At 42.1% G+C, this 17,547-nt stretch overlaps 1 long non-coding RNA gene across 1 annotated transcript; it reads left to right on the top strand.

Moving 5' to 3' along the window:
* The first annotated feature begins 214 nt into the window (after nt 1–214).
* On the top strand, nt 215–10,298 carry LOC122219009. The gene is made up of 3 exons (XR_006202218.1): nt 215–302; nt 1,581–1,757; nt 10,069–10,298. It is a non-coding gene; the product is annotated as an uncharacterized LOC122219009 (long non-coding RNA).
* The last annotated feature ends 7,249 nt before the right edge of the window (nt 10,299–17,547 follow it).

The following is a 17,547-nucleotide window of genomic DNA, read 5'->3' on the forward strand; positions in this document are numbered from 1 at the left end:
CTGTGTCTCCCTCTCTCTCTCTGCCTCTCTCTCTCTCTCTCTCAGAAATAAAATAATACATTTTAGAAATGTGTCTTGAATTTGTAGGTGGTCTTCTCTCCCTCCTAGCACACAACCATTTCTTTGGGGCTGTCCTTGTTTCTACAACAGAACCAGAAGGCAAAAAGTGGACATGGAACCATAAGTATGTCAGAGAGCATTCTAAAATCTCCAGAGAACTTAGACAACATCCTCTTCCTCAAAAAAGCACAAACAGACACGCCATGTCATTTTTGGGAAGGAAACTGAGGCTGAAGGTTGAGGTAACTTTTCCACATCTGCATGGTGCTTTAGTGGCTGAGCTATGACCATTTTCCATGAGAGGTTCAGTGCAATACCCACTCTCCTGGTGCCCTCTCTCATTTAACATCAATAAATCACAGATTCAAAGGAGAAACTAGAAGTGAGACTGGAAAACCCCAAGCAATAAAAACAATTACCAAGAGTAGGGCAGAAAAACCAAGAAGTAGGCCATGCAAAGGCTTATGAGACCAACCAGCTTGGTCAGCTGGGCTAGGGGTTTATCTCTGGAGCCTGTGGTGGAGCCCACTGTTCACTAGCAGAGAAGTCAGGAGTGGGAAGGAAAGAAGGGCTCAACCAGAAACAAGTAGGAGACCCCTGGGATGGCCGCGACCCATGTGCAACCCCTTCCGAAGGCAGGCCCCGCCCTGCCTCCTCACCCATAAAGAGGGAGGTGTGCTGTATGAGCCACATACCTGGGGATCCAGAGTGACCTGGCCACCTGTCAAGGGTATAATGCACCATGAACCTAGCAGTGTAGGGGGAGACAGTTTAGACAGCCAGTTCACCATAAGGGGGACCAGGATAATACAGTGCCCACTGTCTAATGGCTTATGGGGCATACACTGCTGTGTAGTGGGGAATGTGAAGACCAGCCTACAATACACACTGAAGGCTTCAAAGGCAATGCCAAGACTAGGCCAACGGTTTTTGTAGCTCACACCAGTGGTCCAGGCTCCTCATCAAAAGGCTAAGGATTCATGTGACCTGGTAATGTGTGGCAAAATGGAGGTCATGTACGTTAAGAAGAATCAAGTCAGTGTAAAGGTTTTAGTGTTGACACAGTGAAATGGGGTCCATCAGATCAGCCAATGCACACAAAGGAAGAACAAAAACTCTAGGGTAGGCCCCAGAGTCCCAGAACCTCTGTGAAACGTCTGAAGTACTGGCATGGCCCCAGGGGCCAGGGCCCAGGCATCCAGGATACTCTTAAGATTTTCCAAGGCAATGTGGTGACTACTTTGTAAGGGCTTTTGTGACTGGAACCCACAATCCAAGCCCCTTTCCGAGGGCTGAGTCACCAGTGTGACCCCAGAGATGAGGAAGACACAGGGAAAATGTGGGGTTGGCAGATAACTGACTCATTGAGTTGACAGATAAAACACAGAATGCCACATTCGAATTCCAGATAAACAACAAATAAGGACCTGGAACGTGCTTATAATAAGATACTATTTGTTCTGTATTTGAAATTCAAATGTAACTGGGAATCTTGCATTTTTATTTCCTAATCTGGCAAGCTGAGGTCCAGCAGTCAACAAACTCTAAGAACCAGAGCAATATAGAGATGTCTTTCATCACTGTGGGGCTGGCACCAAAGGGCAAGATCCCTGGCCAGGGTGGACTTCCTAACGTGGCCACAGTGATGTGCAAGAAGTTTCACAATGATAAGAGTGACGCAGGCCTGCCTGTGTGAGGTACATATAATTTTACATTGTCTAGTAACTACATCTTTAAAAAGTAAAAGGAATCAGGTGAAATTAATCGTAACATATTTTATTTAGCCCAATATATCCCAAATACTGTCCTTTCAACATGTGATCAAGATAACAATATCAGTGAGATATTTTACATCTCTTTTAGGACTAAGACTCTGAAATCTGGTGTGTAAATTAACAGCCCTTTTCAACTTGAATCCTTCAAGGGTGCTCAATAGCCATTTATACTGCAGTGAAGCTCTAATGGCTTGTCGGGGGGGGGGGTGCTGGCTGCAGCCATCCGGGTCCCTTGCCAAGAGTCCAAGGCATTGGTGTGGTTCCAGTGATGTCAGGGAGGTGGGGTGAGTGGGGGGTCGGGCAACCAAGCACCTCTAAGAAGAACCAAGGCAATGTGGGGACCACTTTCTTAGGACTACTGGGCTTTTACTGGAGGCTAGTCCACTGCTAAGGTGGAGGCTTTGGGGTAACCCTGGGGATATAGTGGATAAAGTAGTCAGTCCACTCTAAAAAGAGCCAATGCAAGACTGTGATTTGCATCTTAGTGGTTTGGAGGTTGGCATGATGGGCCCAGGCCACCTGCCAAGGTCTGAAACAGGGGAGTGGGGAAAGGGGGCTGGGCAGCCTAGTGGTACCATGTGACAAAAGCCGGATGATGCCATAACTCTTCTCTGGCAACTTTTCTGATGCCTCTTCTCTGATGACTCCATAAATAAGATCCCAGGGCCCTGGAGCTGAGGCCCTGCTGTGTCACAGTGATGCAGGGAGCAGTGTGGGAAAAAACCAGGCCACCGTGGTGAGCTCTGGAGTGGGCGCCAGAGGTATGAGCTCCCCAGCCAAGGGTCTCAGGCACCGATAGTGTCCATGTGATGTGAGGAAAGGGAGCAGATGACAGTCAGTCCCCTTGAGTAAGTAAATCCAAGGTGATGTGAGCTGGCAGGTCTCCCTTTCCCTCTCTGCCCAGTGACGCCCAGAATGCTGCCCACCAGAACCGTCAGCCCCTCCTGCTTGGACCTGTGCTTCCCTTCTTGAGAATGTCTCCAGCTGACTCCAGCTGGTGGCAGCTGGGCACGAGGTGTGCCCACTCCCAGATGGCCTGCCCCAGGCAGACAAGGCAGGGTGAGGTAGCAATTTCCCCTGCTTTGTAAGTTCCTGTATAATTTCCTCAATTTTGCTTCTGGAAGCCTAAAACATTTGCCAATCCCTGATCTAGGTACTGACTTGCAGGGGTTGTCCAAAGGTCAAGGTCCCTGCCAGGGATCTGAGGTCCCAGAGTGGCTCCTGTGATATGGGGGAAAGGGACCAGGCAGCCAACATGTTAAGGAAAGCCAAGGCAGCATGCACCTGCCCTGTAAATGCTTCCCAGAGTTGGAACTGGAAGCTGTGTTTCCTGCCAAGATTTGAGGCACCAGAGATGGGGGACGGGGCGTGGCCTCAGCCCCAGGTGACAGTGCAGTTCCTGATGATCTGCCACTGAAGGGCGACTGAGGATTTTTCACAGGAGCAGCCTCCCTCCCCTGTTTGTTGCCAAAACATTGAGTGGGGTAGGGCGGGCAGAACTATTTCAGCTCCTACTTGGGGCATCCTTAGGTCAAAGGTCTGTTGTAAAATATGGATCTGTAACAGACTTATGCCAACCGTAGTTACACAGGTGTGGGACCTATACCATGTTAGTCTGCAAAGTCAGTGAGTGACAGATGACAAAGTGGCCCCTACTTTTGTGACATAGTTCCAAGATGGAAGGAAGCTGCAGATATATGTTTTGAACCCAAGTTGGCTGGAAGGAAGGGGCTCTTTTTCTTGGAGACAGAGGGAGGGTGGAGGGGAGTACAGAGTCCTTCAAGTTGGAGAACTGGGAAGTCAAGATTATTAACCGGGAAACTTAAAAAGGCATTAAGTTGCCAACCGTGGAGAGGTTGGAGGTGATTTGATATTAGCTCTGATGGCAGAGTTGGCTTTGCAACTCTGGATGGAGGGCAGGCTGACTAGGGGAGATTCTGGGCTTGAAGACAATTGAAGCAGGGATGGGCAAAGAAGAGTGAGGAATAGGTTAGTAAGCCGGCTCTAAGTGCCCAAAGCAAATTTGTAGCTCAGTATAATGACTGCAGCCTCATGCAGAGGGTTTAAAGGAATCAGACACCAGCAGCAAGATGGGGGTCTTCAGGCTGAAAGGGGAATGCTCAGAAAATATCAGGTATTGGGATTTCTAGCTAGGAAGGCATCCAGAAGATTGATGGCTCTCTTTGACCAGGGGTCAAGTTTGGCAAATCCGGGGCCAAACCCCTAAAAAGGTGAGAGAATTACTATATTGTCAAAAGTGAAGTGGCCCAATGGAGATGGGTTATTGGTGCAAGAAGAATAAGGGCTTCCTGAAGCTGGAAGAGGATTCTGGAAAGGGCCAAGTTGTGATGAGGGTAGCTCAGAGCTCAAGAGTGGCTCAGTGTCAAACTGAGATTGTGTGGAAGGAGAGGGCAGTGGGTCAGAGGAGGAGCTTAAGGTTTGCCATCTCGGAGGTGTGGAAGGCATCTGTCAAGGTCAGAGTCATGGCTTCACCTGTGGCAGCAGGGAAGACAGCTGCAGAAGATACTGAACAGATCATCAACAGGATATTGAAGCGACTGTGCACATCCCCTGACAGGATGGAGAGGCCACAGGACAGGTTCTATAGACCTTTTGCAAAATGAGAGCATCTTTCAAGGGGCATACGTGGTTGGGGACAAATTGTGCATGACAAGCTTGGCAATGAGGGCTCTGGAGTGGGGTTTGGACTCACAGGATCAGATGGAGTAATTTTCTGTTCTCCCTGTGGTGAAGACAGAGGTGGGAATAGAAAGACCGGGGAGCTTTCAGTTATCTGAGGCAATGAAAGGTGTGATCCAGAAAAGTCTCAGTGGGCAGGGGAGTGTGCCATTCCAAAGTCAAAAGCGTTCACGGGAGTGCAGGAGTCCTTTGGCTTAGTGTTCACTATTCAAATTCACTCTCTTACCTTTGACCTTGATCAGAGAGGCAGCCTGGTTCCCGTGATGGAAAACAGAGTAGAAGGGTTATGGACGCATCTATTGTCGCTGAGTAAACATGACTGAGCCAGAAGTCCAAGAGGAGGAATGAATTACACCATTTGGATATAATTCTTGAATTATTGCAAATCTGGTCTGTCTACAAGTAAAATGTCCTGTGTTTCAAGTGGCTGCAGATAAATTTTCCTCTGTGCGCTTGAGCTTTTTTGGAACTGTAGAGGCACCATACCTCATGCTTCAAACAACTATGAAATTCTCACATCTGATGACCACATGTACCCCTTCCCTTTTTTTAACCATGAACTTTTTTGAGTACAGCATCTGCTGTCTGTGTAAGACCTATTTAACATTGGAGTTCCCCCTGTTCTATTCTGGTTTGTTCTTTCTTCAATACAGAAACTTGCAGTCTCTAAGAATCTACCAGTGGTTGTCATATAGGCTCAATCCAAGTTTATGTGTGATTTATTGTTCACGTTTATAGGGTTTGTTTTGGGGTGACCAGGTGGCTCAATTGGTTAAGCATCCAATTTCAGCTTAGGTCATGATCTCATGGTTCATGAGTTCAGTTAGGCTCTCTGCTGTCAGCGCAGAGTCTGCTTTGGATCTTCTGTCTCCCTCTCTCTCTGCCCTTCCCCCATTCTCTGTCTCAAAAATAAATGAATAAATAAATAAACAAATAAGTAAACATTAACACCCCCCAAAAAAGACAGAATTAAATGTATGTATATATATATATATATATATATATTTTTTTTTTTTTTAAAGATTTGTTTTGATTCAAGCTCCCAGAGCTGACATGAGTTCTTTCTGTGAGTAAAAACTTCCTACTCAAATAGCTCACTGGCTGTCTCACATGCATCTGTGTGAGGGCGTGTGGGTGCTGAATTTGCATCTTACAAGTCACTAGAAGAGGCTCCTAAGGTGTTCTTGCTTCAAAGCTTCCTATACTCTATCTGGTTTTCCTTTCTGGGTTAAATCACAGAATAGTCTGGCTATCGCTAAATGAGGAGTAAATCTTCCACAGCGTCATGTTTATTCAAGGACTGATCTACCCTGGTTATCGGTTAGCAAAGCACCTTTTCTTTGATCGTGGAAGTTTTTCCCCAATCTAGATTAATATGTCCACTTCCTTTGTGTCTCAAATATTTAACTGCAGCTATGTCAAGATAACAATTCATTGAGTTTTGGAATGGGCAGCCAAGTTATCAAAGATAGTCTATGTGCTTCAAAGCCATAATCTTAAAAGTGGCTGTGCCATTGAGGCAGACAATGTGATCATGTAATGACTGGGCTAATGACTGACGGACAGCCTAGGAGGAGGTCTCAGGTCAGGCGGTATCTGAACAGTCTAAAGTATTATCTCAGGTGAGAGATCTGACACACAGGCTAAGCAGCCTGGCTGATGATGCATTTAAGCTCCAAGCAAACCCTGATGTATACATCTATTTCTTTTTTAAAAATTTTTTTAATGTTTGTTTTTGAGAGAGAGAGACAGAGACAAAGTGCAAGTGTGGGGGTGGGGAGGGACAGAGAGAGGGAGACACAGAATCCTAAACAGGTTCCAGGCTCCGAGCTGTCAGCACAGATCCCGATGCAGGGCTCAAACTCATGAATTGCATGATCATGACCTGAGCCAAAGTCAGACGTTTAACCACCTGAGCCACCTGGGAGCTCCTTCATACATCTATTTCTTATAACTATACACACCAGTAAATGACCTACAGACACATCAAATACAGTAAAACCTTGGATTGTGAGTAACTTGTTCTGCGAGTGTTCTGCAAGACAAGCAAACATTTCTAATAAATTTTAACTTGGTAAACAAGCCACATCTTGCAACACGAGTAGTGTGTGACACTGAATGTCACGTGATCACAACTGAGCCAATAGTTATTGGAATTTGCTTTGATATATGAGTGCTTCGGATTACAAGCATGTTTCCAGAATGAATTATGATCACAAACCAAGGTTTTACTGTATAATGGTTAAGTAAACAGTATAGAGAGAAATTGCATTAACATATAGGTGCCTTTTAGTCAAGGTCTGGTCAGGAAAAGACAGCACCAGTTTATTAGCAGAAAGAACTGAGCTTAAGGAATTGGCCGGCAGATACCGGAGAGCAGGAAAGGCAAAGGGGGTGTACCACAATGGCACCCTTTGGGCTGGGGAATGTTATTGGGGTTACTAGAAGCTCAGACGGGGTGCCGGTCCCTCTGCAGCTCTGAGCAGGGACTGCTGCCCGTTGGCTGCTGGTACTTGATCACTTGGATGAGGACTTGGACATCTGAAGAAAGGGCACCGGCTGTCTGGGCTGGTGGCTCTGAGAGAGTGTGGTGAGGCTAGTTCTGACAGTACAGAAAGACCTGGAACCAACTACCACTGGCTGGGGTGAACACAGTTACTGGGATCACAGTCCAAAGAACCAGACTCTAATTAGGAGACAAGCTCTAGCTTTCCAGTCTCCCTCGAGTGCCCCCTAGTGGCAGAACCTAGGAAAGAGCCAGCGGCAAAGGAGAAAGGTGATTTGCAGGGTCCCAGACCCGCATCACACAGCCAAACAGGAAGTGTGGTCAAGAGGTGAGAGACAAGGGCTTAGCAACCCAAGCAAGATGCACGCATCTGTGCACCATCTGCATGCGGAGGAGGGAAGTGAAGCGGGAAATCAGGTTACTTAAATTCACAATGATCCTAGGAGCTTTCTTAAATCGAGGGATCGAATTTGTTCTGCCCACCTACTGTTCCCAAGTCAGATTTTTTTAATTATTCTTCCAACCGTATACCAAAAAGTCTTACTACAAACTGATGTCAGAAATTTTCTGAGCCCTAAATCAATATAGTAAAATAACCATTCTGGGCACAGAGACAGAATTATCAGACTGAGTTCATTCGAACCTTCTACACAAAGCCTCACCCGGCTGTTGTGGATAGGTAGTTATACATTTGGAAATGACAACTAGCAAGAACCAGGTGCTGACAGGAGGCTAAATTGCCCTTTAGAATTATCTTTTCTGCCACCTCCCAGTACTTTACCACTTACCTAAAAGAAGGCAAAATAATAGGTTCCTTTGTTTCCAGTACCTATAATGTGCATTTCCAGGTTTGTTTGGGAGTACAGCTGTGAAATCTTTCAGCACTGACATAATTCCCTTCCTATCCCATTGTGAAGGGTTCTTTGAGCGATGTAATTGTTCCCCACTGCAATTCTTACAGCAGTGTGCCAGCATGCCAATCACTTATTCTTCTTCCAGTTCTGATTGTTCCCCGCTGTGTTAACACCCAGAATGAGTACTTCCAGCTGTTGAAAGATGTCAGCATATTTATATGAACTGCTTCATGGCTCCTAGGGAAATTTCCTGAAGCAAAGACCGCCAGGTTCCTGATTCTGTGGAGATATGACTGGGCTTGCATTTAATTTTCTCTGGGGTCAGTAATAGTATTAAGTATTTCAAATGGCACACGTGAGCACATAGTGTCATTTTTGTCTTAACTGGGCTTTGGTCATATTCCTTGCTAACAGTAGAGTGTACGTATTCAAAATCTTTTCCGGAAATGAGAAACTTTGTCTTATGATTGGTTCCACTAAGAGCTCTGAAGAGATTATTCTATTGAAATGCTTCTGGCCGACACAAATTCACCAAACTTTTTTTTCTGATATTTCAAATTTCTCTTTGTATTGAGTTTACATGCCTGCTTCTCTACAGCTTCTCAAGTTTCCCATAATCTGAGTGTAACACTTTTTTTTTCCCTTCACTGACTATGTCTCTTCAAAACCCTTGACTAGAGTTGTTAACACCCCTGTTCTGAATTGAATTCTGTCCCCCAAAAAGGTATGCTGGAGTATCAACCCCTGGTACCTGTGAATGTGACCTTATTCGAATATTGGTCTTTGTAGATTTAATTAAGATGTATCTTAAGATGAAGTCATCCTGGAGTAGGGTGGGCCCTTAATTCAATATGACTGGTGTCCCTATAAGAAGGAAAGGAGACAGAGGGAAGAAGGCTGTGTGAAATTAGAAGCAGTGGTTCGCCATAAGCTAAGGAATGTTAGGAACTTCTGGGCACCAGAAAAGGCAAGGAAGGCCCCTCCTCCTGAAGAGGCTTCGTAGAAGACACAGCCCTGTGAATGCTCTGTCTTTGGACTTTGGGCCTCCAGAACTGTGAGAGAGTACATTTCTGCTGTGTTAAACCACCCAGTTTGTGGTCCTTTCATACAGCAGCCCCAGGAAACCGATGCACTTTCCTAGTCTACTAAATAGAATTCGAGTAATCGGGTTTTTTTGTTTCAACATCCCTGTGTCTATTTTCCTCTAAGCTAGTGCCTTCAGTGCAAGTGGCATCTGCCCTATCCTCGCTTTGGTTAGACACAGGGACAGAGGATTCTTAAATACATTCTTGGAAGAACACTCCCGGGCTGATAGCTGGTGGCCCCATCTTTGTATACAATGGCTAACAATCATGGGGCATCAAGGGAGCTGGTCAGCATCAGATTTTTCTTCCCTGGAGGTGCACTGGGGAAGCATACATAACCACTTAGTCGGTCACCACTGTTACTAAAGAGAAAAGCCCAGAAACCGATTTGGGGACACTCTCCCCACCCCCAGCATCTTCACCCAATCCAATGAACTTGTTTCCCATTGCCTTTAGAGTTGTAATCTTGAATCACAGTTCTGCACAAGGCTGCTTCTCCCTAACCAACAGCGCTATTGTGTTGCCATAGCATACCTCTCTGTGACAAGTGCCGAAGGTTTCAGCTCTTCAGAGCACAACCCCCAGGCCTGATCCCTCTGATGTGTGTGGCCCTTAATTTCTCCTCACTGGGACTACCCTGGCCATCCATCCCACTTTCTCACCAGATAATCCTTTACCCTTGTACCTGTATTAGCAGTGCTATGTTAGAATGTCAAAATGCTGAAAGTATCTGTAATTTCAAAGTTGAGTCATACTAAAGGTAGTCACTGAAATGTAATGTCCACTTCAGCACTCTTTTTTAGAGTAAGAGGGGATGTCAAAAATAGTTAAATTTCTGTAACTTTTTGAAATATATATTGACCAATGTTGACTTCTATTAAATTGGTGGGCCTAAAATTGTTCTACTGAAACTTGTTAAAATGACGTCTTTTCTAAAAAAAAAAAATCAAACCCATTTACATGAAAGCAGAATAAAAACTTTATATTGACAATTGAAAGTTGAAAAATAACAAAGAGAATAATTGTTTGTTATATATTCACAGCTGTTAACCAGTTTCTTAACTGTTATCTGTCTCTGTATTTTTCAGGAAAAAAATGTATTTATTTCAATATGATATTATTTCCAATATTTAGCCTGCAATCAAAGTCGTATATTATGATAACGAACTTGGAATGGATAGCTCAATTGACTCCTCTGCTGGTCATCATAGTTTTAATTGTGAAAATAAACTCTCTAGAGGTGCTGAAATATTGTGGAAGATTAGAGCGCATCTGCTAAATGCTGGAATTTTATTTTTTGAAATTAAAATGCATAATATCACCCACAAATATTTTCAAATATGTTTTGTTTTATCTCTAATGCTTACCTGTCTTCAACAAATATTTTTCTGAGACAAATTGATTAAATAAATTATCTCTGAAGCTTTCAAATATTTCACTAAATTTAAATGCTTCAAAACTGTAGGCCTTCACATAGGCCTATGTTTCTAACATAGACAGTAAATGTATCCATATAAAAACAGGAGTTGCAGGACGCTAGGTGGCTCAGTTGGCTGAGTGTCCAAATCTTGATTTCGGCTCACGGTTCATGAGATCAAGCCCCACCTCAGGCTCTGGGCTGACAGTGCAGAGCCTGTTTGGGATTCTCTCTCTCTCTCTTCTCTCTGCCCTTCCCCTGATCATTCTCTCTCTCTCTCTCTGTCTCTCTCTCTCTCTCTCTCAAAATAAATAAATAAATAAATAAATATTTTTTGAAGATAAAATAAAAACAGGAGTTGCATCCAGTGATTCTTCAAACAAGTCAACATATTTGCAAACACAATTATAGAACTTTCAAATTAAATCTTGACAAAGAAATAAAAGACATGTACATTGGAATAGAAATGATAAGACCATCCTTATCTGCAAGTGACATGAGTCCACATAGACAATCCAAAGACATTTTTTATACCTTGAATAAGTGGGTTCAGTAAGGTTGCAGAGTATAAGGGGGAACACACAAAAATCAATAGCATTTTTTATTTATAAACAATAAGCATGTGAAAACCAAACTTGAAAACACAGTACCATTTATAATCTCTCCAAAGAAAATGAGATACCTCAGTATAAATCCAACAAAACAGGTAAAGGATCTGTATGCTGAAAATTACAAAATGCTGATGATGGAAATCACAGAAGACCCAAGTAAATGGAGAGAGATCCCATATTTGTGCACTGGAAGACTCAACATAGTAAAGATGTCAATTCTCTCCAAAGTGATCTATCTATAGGTTTAATACAATTCTTATCAAATTCTCAGCAAGATGTTTTGTAGATACACACAAGCTTATCCTAAAATTTATATGGAAAGGAAAGGACCTAGGATAGCTAAAACAATTTTGAAAAAAAAAAATGAAACAAACAAACAAAATAATAAAGTGGGAAGAATCACTCCACCTGTGAAGTCTGGCTACACAGATACAGTAATCAAGATTCTGTAGTATTAGTGGATAGCAAGACACAGACCAGTGATACAAAATAGAGAACCCAGAAATGGATCTACACAAATGTGCCTGATTGATTTTTGACCAAAGTGTGAAGGTAATCCAGTAGAGGAAAAATGGTCTTTTCAACACATGATGTTGGAGCACGTGGTATACATAAACAAAAATAAAATTAACTTTAAATTAAATTAGGTTTAAATTTCACACCTTTTACAAAAATTAACTCAAAATGTACCATGACTTTCAACGTAAAACATGAAACCATAAAACTTTTAGAAAATAAAAAAAACACAGAATGGCTTTGAGACCTGAGGGAGACAAAGAGTTCTCAGACTTGACACTAAAAGCATAATCTATAAAGGGAAAAATTTATTAATTGGACCTCAAAAGTATTGAAAACATTTTTTCTGCCTTTATAGAAAATGAAAAGGTAAGAAACGGGGTGGGGGAAAATACTTGCAAACCACATATTCAACAAAGTTTTTGTAGGAAGAATATATAAATAACTCTCAGTACCCAACAGTAGAAGAAAAATATCACTCCAATTAGTAAATGGACAAAATACATGGACAGATATTTCATTGAAGGTGATACATGGATGGTAAACACATGAAAAGATATGCACCCTCATTAGCCATTAGATGTGTGCTAGTTAAAACCACAATAGGTTATTACTACAAACCTGTCAGAATGATTAAAATTAAAAACAGTGACACCACCATGTGCTGGTTGGGATGAAGAGAAACTAGGTTTTCATACATTGCTGTCAGGAATGCAAAATGGTACAACTACTCTGGAACTGAGTCTGGCAATTTCTTTTGAAAGGAAATATGCAGTTACCGTATGACCCAGTCATTGTATGCTAGGGAATTTATCTTTTAGGAAAATAAAAATTATGTTCATACAAAAACCTGTTCACAAATGTTCATAGCAGCTTTATTTAAATTCACCAAACCCTGGAAACAACCCAGGTGTCCTTCAATGGGTAAAAAGTTAAACAAATTGCAATACATATAGGACTACTACCCAGTAATAAAAAGGAGCTAACTACTGATACACACAAGAGGGGAATTATACTGAGTGAGAAAAGCCAATTTCAAAAGATTACACATTGTAAAATGGTTACATAACATTCTAGAATATTCTTGAAATCACAAAATTATAATGCTTGCTGGGGATTAGGAATGGGGGTGACAGAACAGGTGTGACTATAAAGGAGTGGCACTAGCCAGCCTCCTGGTGAGGCAATAGGTTTGCATTTTGATTATGGTGGTGGTTCCATGAACTATGGTTCACTGAACTATGTGATACAGTTGCATAAAACTAGACAGACACGCAAATGAACAGATGTAAAACTGCAGAAATCGGAGTACTGTTCTTCATACCAAGGATGATTTCCTGGTTTTGATATTGTGCTATAGGTATTTAACATGTTGCCATTGAGGGACAATGGCTGGCAGATGCACAGAACATCACTGTGCGTGTTTATTGCAACTTTCTCTGAATCTATAGTTATTTTCAAATAAAAGGGATGAAGAAATGGAATCTTGTGCACTGAACTCTCATTCCCTCTAGCAATATATGAGCAATTCAATTTCTCCACATCTTCATCAGTATTTGGTGTTGTCACTATTTTTTTTTTATTGTAGCCATGCTGATAGGTTCATTTCTTCTCTTACTTTTGTAAGGATGAATTTCAATTTCATCCTGTGTACAAGCTTTATTTTAAATCATTGTGGGTTTTTTCTTTCTTTTTTTTTTTTTTTTTTTTTGCTAAAACTTGAAGTGTTCTGGCCCTTTGTTGAATATGTTCACTAAAGTTTCCTAACTGATTTTTTCAAATAACTGAAATGTGGAAAATTTGATTACAAGTTTTCAATACCACTCCAGGACAGGTAGGTTGATCCACAAAGTATTTTTTCAAAGGTTCAAACATTTTTAAAAGCCAGTTCACACACAGGGCAGTGAAAGGAAAGGTATACTGCCATGCTGAAATGTTTTATTGTATGCAACAAAACCTTCATTACAGATTTTAATAGTTAACTTTGGCTGAGTGACTATAAATTGAAATTTCTGAAAATCACAATGTCTGTGTCAATTTGCAGGATGTCATGTCTTGTTTGGGCCCCTGGTGTACCCAAAGCCTGATGGAGAGAGATCAGGTTTTACTTCTGGATCCCACAAATCAGTGGTTGTTTCTAAATCCACGCCGATACCAAAGGCCACTGGGATGACTTCAGCATTTGTCATTAAAGAAGCAGATAGGCACATTATCTGACAAAACTTTCCCAAGAGGCCAACCTTCAGAAAACGTCAGTGCATTCAACTAAAGAGCCAAGTTGACTGGTGAAAAATCCTGCATTAAAAAAAATTTTTTTTAATGTTTACTCAATTTTAACAGACAGAGACAGAGCATGAGTGGGGGAGGGGTAGAAAGAGAGGAAGACACAGAATCTGAAGCAGGCTTCAGGCTCTGAGCTGTCAGTGCAAAGCCTGACATGGGGCTTGAACCCATGAACTGTGAGATCGTGACCTGAGCAGAAGTTGGACACCCACCCAACTGAGCCACCCAGACGCCCCCCAAATCCTGCATTTTGTGTGCTTACAAATACAATGACTCAAGGGAAGGGAAATGACCTAGTGTCTGTCATCACCTTTATATACTGTTGATAAAATTGGAACATTTGAATATTTGGAACATTGCCTGCCTGGTTAACTGAATATGGCAGCCATGCTCACTTCCCCTCAATCTCATTAGTGAGGTTGATGAGGGAACATGATGTATTCATGAGGCTGACGCAAAGTGCACCTTTCCAACTAAGAAGGTTAAATTTGCCACAGAAACTGCCCCAGCCCAGGCAGCCAAACATATGCAAAAAGAACTTTGTATTCTCTCCCTCCCCACTGGAACCTGACAGGATCAACATTCAGTGTCACCAGCCTCCACCGAGATGACTATGAAGCAGCTAAGGACTCTTCTGGGAGGGAATTGGAGGAATTTTAAGGTGTCTATCAATGGAGAACAGCTTGATGCAGTTCTAACCTTGATACTAGTGAGGTTGGAAGAACCATCCTTATCATTTGAAAGATGATGGACATCAACTAGCAGTCATGGAACCCACATAAAACTACCTTCTGAAAACCCCAGACCACCTGAGAAGGGAACAGTATGTGGGACTGTTGGAGGATGTTTTTTCTTATAGTTAAAAAAAAAAGCAGGTTAAAAACTCCAGGTCGGTTCAGCTATGATGCTGGTGGGGAAGTCCCTGCTATCAAAATTCACAACTGAAAAAAAAAAACAGGGTACTTAAGTAGATGCAAAGAAGAATGGGTAAATTATACAAAAGTCCCCTCACTTAGTTCTCAAGAACTTCAAGGATGAAGAATTAGCTCATGCAATATTGAAGCCAAGGTCATGGAATAACTTTGGCTGCAATAGTCTGTACTGTGCTAACAAGATCATAATACAGCTTCATAATTAGTATCTCTTCCATGAATAAATATTTGTCTGCCCTTTTCACTTTAGTCCAGAGTTAGGCAGTGCTTGGTACCACCAGTAAATAGCCCTGTTGGAAACATGCCATTACTCTCTGAATCAGCAGCAAGCTCTATAATTTCTCTTTTAAGCCTGCCCTGGAACCACCCCCCACCCATATGAGATGGTTTAACAAGACTCCAGTGAGCACTAATGCAGAAATTGACATAGTCCAAGAAATGGCATATTAATGAGGGTTTGATTCAACTACACACTTTCCACACCTAGAAGAAAACTCCCTTGGTTTAAGATCTATGAAGTTCAATGTAGACTAATTAGTGAATATGTTATTTTTAAGAAAAAGAGAGCATTTTCCCCAGACTGGTTTTCTCTGACCCTCTGCAAGTCAGGTACTCCACTTCTCTCCACCAGGACATTTGTCTTGCTGGGCCCAGATCCCTTGGCTGGGTTCCTGTTCCAAGTCCCAGACCATTTCTGGCTTCAAGATTTACTTTCAGAAATGCTCTCTTTAATGCCAGCCAGTGTCTTCAATGATTCTTATTTCTGGTGAGTAGTCCTTTATTTCCTTTCTTTTAGCTATGATGGAGAGTCTAGAAATCTTCTTTCCCCCAAGGTGACTTCTTATGCTTTGGGTACAAGTTACCCTAGCCCAGTAAATTTCTTGAAAAACTTGAGCCTCAGCTAGAACCCATTTCCATTCTGGTGCATACCTGCCCAGGAGTCCTAAAACGGACAGACTCCCCTGCAAAAGTATCTTATTTGTGAAGTCTCACTAAGCCAGCACAAATTTCTTCTGTTAAATATCCACCTGAGTGCTTACACATTTTGTGTGTGTGTTCTGGATTCTAGTGCTATTGTTGTTAGCATTTTGGCTCAGGTTGGAAGGTTGGCCCCTGACCCATACTGCCCATGTTGGCATTTAGCTTAACATACTATTTCTATATTCCAGCCAGAGCTTCAAGCATCACTTTCTCCTACCTTGTCCAGTCTGCCTATAAGAGTCTAGATAGTTAAAGTTTCTGCGTGTGTGTTTGTATATGTATGTATAAATATCTAAGCTCTCTTGTGTTTCTATTCACTATTACCTATCTCCTCTATTCCTAGTATTTCCGTAGAAAGATTCCCAGGGACTTGTATGAGCCAGTGTCTGCTTTCAGTAGTCCATTAAAAAAAAAAAAAAAAAAAAGGAAATACCGAAGATCTCCTACATGGCTATATTAGTTGGAAAGAAACAGAAGCATAATTGATTAGAAGGCCTGATATGGCCACTTTGTTTATTTGGGGCAAATGGGGAAGAAGGGGCTCCTTCCCCCAAATCTGTAAGGGGTAATGGGTGTCTCCTATGAACCTAGTTCTTGGTCCTCTGTACCACATTCCTCATTTCTAATCCTTTTGCGGGGTTCCTTCTGGTTTTCCATCTAAAAACATTATCGACAGAGCTGCTGAACAGCACAGGGTTATGATAATGACGACATTAAGAAGGAAAGATAGTTATCATGGGATTGACCACAAGTAAAGCTTGAGCCTTGGGGAAGATAAATTATACCCTTTGAAATGGGTATTCTTAATCATTTTTGAAAAAGTATCCCAGGGCTGGGGGCGCCTGGGTGGCTCAGTCAGTTAAATGTCCAACTTCAGCTCAGGTCATGATCTCGCAGTTTAAGCCCCACATCAGTTTGTGCTGACAGCTTAGAGCCTGTTTTGGATTCTGTATCTCTGTCTCTCTCTCTCTCTCTCACTCTCTCTCTCTTTCTCTCTCTCTGCCCTTCCCTCACTTGTACGCACGCTCTCTCGCTCTCTCTCTCAAAAATAAATAAACATTAAAAAAAAAAAAAAGAAGGGAAAAGCATCCCAGGATGAATTATCATCTGGGATTTTCTTTAAAAAGATCCAGTAAGGGATAACAGAAACTTTCTACTTTTATGTATGATTAAGAGTTTCATAATAAAAATGTTTTAAATCTCCCCAGGAGATATCACCTGGAAGGAGTTTTGTAAGTGGGTTTCGGATAATACAGGGACAGCCAACATCCCAGGAAGGAGAGTAGGACTTCTTCTCAGAGGAAAGTATTGATTTAACATGTAGATTTTGAACGACATGTTATAATCTTCTTGGCTATCGCCTGTATGCTCCAGAGGAGTATACTAATGACAGACATTGGGAAAATTGATATAAGAATACTACGATACTGTTGCATGTGCTTTGGGTTAGGTATATACTTGCTTATATATGCACGGGGTGTTTCTGGAAGGATTTCACTAAAAATTTGGTGATATTTGCTTCTAGACAGGGGAGCCAGGCATCTTGAAGAAAGAGATGGAGAAGTTTCATTAGTAAATAAATGAGACTTAAGTAACCAAACAAATAAAGAAAACTATGTTATCACTGGAGGATTAGAGTTGTCACTACCTCTGACACTTCCCCATGTGAAAGGGACCTGATCAGTCAGCAGATTCATCCCAGATTGTGCACCTAGCTCCATTGTTTAGCAGCTGAGTGAGCATCCAGACTCCACTGATGAATTAGTACATGGGGTCAGAGCTAAGATAACACCATCTAAACAGCTTATCCCCAGCCTTAGGACCATC

The sequence above is a fragment of the Panthera leo genome, chromosome B2, assembly GCF_018350215.1.
Source record: "Panthera leo isolate Ple1 chromosome B2, P.leo_Ple1_pat1.1, whole genome shotgun sequence".
In the NCBI taxonomy this organism is placed as follows: domain Eukaryota; kingdom Metazoa; phylum Chordata; class Mammalia; order Carnivora; family Felidae; genus Panthera; species Panthera leo.